The sequence below is a fragment of the Dendrobates tinctorius genome, unplaced genomic scaffold, assembly GCF_039654945.1.
Source record: "Dendrobates tinctorius isolate UK_male_01 unplaced genomic scaffold, ASM3965494v1 ptg000110l, whole genome shotgun sequence".
Taxonomy (NCBI): Eukaryota; Metazoa; Chordata; class Amphibia; order Anura; family Dendrobatidae; genus Dendrobates; species Dendrobates tinctorius.
In genome coordinates, this window is record NW_027361778.1 from 2,028,569 (window position 1) to 2,031,542 (window position 2,974).

Here is a 2,974-nt window from a genome sequence, read left to right on the forward strand (position 1 = left end):
TACTTTACTTTTGGAGAAAATTCAAAACATTCATTATTCAATAGGGCCCAAACTATCAAAAACCAGCGGTTTCAATGAACACACATTTCTTGGTAGAATCATGCAGGACTGAAATTTTTGATGTTTTTCTACTCCTCTCATGAGCCCAAACAAGTCTCTAAAAGCATGAGTTTGCAACTACTTTACTTTTGGAGAAAATTCAAAACATTCATTATTCAATAGAGCCCAATAGCAAAAATCAGGTTTTGAATGAAGAATCACATTTCTTTGTAGAATCATGCAGGATTTAAATTTTTGATGGTTTTTTACTCCTCTCAACAGCCCAAACAAGTTTCTAAAAGGATGAGTTTGCAACTACTTTACTTTTGGAGAAAATTCAAAACATTCATTATTCAATAGGGCCCAAACTATCAAAAACCAGCGGTTTCAATGAACACACATTTCTTGGTAGAATCATGCAGGACTGAAATTTTTGATGTTTTTCTACTCCTCTCATGAGCCCAAACAAGTCTCTAAAAGCATGAGTTTGCAACTACTTTACTTTTGGAGAAAATTCAAAACATTCATTACTCAAAAGAGCCCAATAGCAAAAACCAGCGTTTTGAATGAAGAATCACATTTCTTGGTAGAATCATGCAGGATTGAAATTTTTGATGGTTTTTTACTCCTCTCAACAGCCCAAACAAGTTTCTAAAAGGATGAGTTTGCAACTACTTTACTTTTGGAGAAAATTCAAAACATTCATTATTCAATAGGGCCCAAACTATCAAAAACCATCGGTTTCAATGAACACACATTTCTTGGTAAAATCATGCAGGACTGAAATTTTTGATGTTTTTCTACTCCTCTCATGAGCCCAAACAAGTCTCTAAAAGCATGAGTTTGCAACTACTTTAATTTTGGAGAAAATTCAAAACATTCATTATTCAATAGAGCCCAATAGCAAAAATCAGGTTTTGAATGAAGAATCACATTTCTTGGTAGAATCATGCAGGATTGAAATTTTTGATGGTTTTTTACTCCTCTCAACAGCCCAAACAAGTTTCTAAAAGGATGAGTTTGCAACTACTTTACTTTTGGAGAAAATTCAAAACATTCATTATTCAATAGAGCCCAATAGCAAAAATCAGGTTTTGAATGAAGAATCACATTTCTTGGTAAAATCATGCAGGATTGAAATTTTTGATGGTTTTTTACTCCTCTCAACAGCCCAAACAAGTTTCTAAAAGGATGAGTTTGCAACTACTTTACTTTTGGAGAAAATTCAAAACATTCATTATTCAATAGGGCCCAAACTATCAAAAACCAGCGGTTTCAATGAACACACATTTCTTGGTAGAATCATGCAGGACTGAAATTTTTGATGTTTTTCTACTCCTCTCATGAGCCCAAACAAGTCTCTAAAAGCATGAGTTTGCAACTACTTTACTTTTGGAGAAAATTCAAAACATTCATTACTCAAAAGAGCCCAATAGCAAAAACCAGCGTTTTGAATGAAGAATCACATTTCTTGGTAGAATCATGCAGGATTGAAATTTTTGATGGTTTTTTACTCCTCTCAACAGCCCAAACAAGTTTCTAAAAGGATGAGTTTGCAACTACTTTACTTTTGGAGAAAATTCAAAACATTCATTATTCAATAGGGCCCAAACTATCAAAAACCAGCGGTTTCAATGAACACACATTTCTTGGTAGAATCATGCAGGACTGAAATTTTTGATGTTTTTCTACTCCTCTCATGAGCCCAAACAAGTCTCTAAAAGCATGAGTTTGCAACTACTTTACTTTTGGAGAAAATTCAAAACATTCACTATTCAATAGAGCCCAATAGCAAAAATCAGGTTTTGAATGAAGAATCACATTTCTTGGTAAAATCATGCAGGATTGAAATTTTTGATGGTTTTTTACTCCTCTCAACAGCCCAAACAAGTTTCTAAAAGGATGAGTTTGCAACTACTTTACTTTTGGAGAAAATTCAAAACATTCATTATTCAATAGGGCCCAAACTATCAAAAACCAGCGGTTTGAATGAACACACATTTCTTGGTAGAATCATGCAGGACTGAAATTTTTGATGTTTTTCTACTCCTCTCATGAGCCCAAACAAGTCTCTAAAAGCATGAGTTTGCAACTACTTTACTTTTGGAGAAAATTCAAAACATTCATTACTCAAAAGAGCCCAATAGCAAAAACCAGCGTTTTGAATGAAGAATCACATTTCTTGGTAGAATCATGCAGGATTGAAATTTTTGATGGTTTTTTACTCCTCTCAACAGCCCAAACAAGTTTCTAAAAGGATGAGTTTGCAACTACTTTACTTTTGGAGAAAATTCAAAACATTCATTATTCAATAGGGCCCAAACTATCAAAAACCAGCGGTTTCAATGAACACACATTTCTTGGTAGAATCATGCAGGACTGAAATTTTTGATGTTTTTCTACTCCTCTCATGAGCCCAAACAAGTCTCTAAAAGCATGAGTTTGCAACTACTTTACTTTTGGAGAAAATTCAAAACATTCATTATTCAATAGAGCCCAATAGCAAAAATCAGGTTTTGAATGAAGAATCACATTTCTTGGTAGAATCATGCAGGATTGAAATTTTTGATGGTTTTTTACTCCTCTCAACAGCCCAAACAAGTTTCTAAAAGGATGAGTTTGCAACTACTTTACTTTTGGAGAAAATTCAAAACATTCATTATTCAATAGGGCCCAAACTATCAAAAACCAGCGGTTTGAATGAACACACATTTCTTGGTAGAATCATGCAGGACTGAAATTTTTGATGTTTTTCTACTCCTCTCATGAGCCCAAACAAGTCTCTAAAAGCATGAGTTTGCAACTACTTTACTTTTGGAGAAAATTCAAAACATTCATTACTCAAAAGAGCCCAATAGCAAAAACCAGCGTTTTGAATGAAGAATCACATTTCTTGGTAGAATCATGCAGGATTGAAATTTTTGATGGTTTTTTA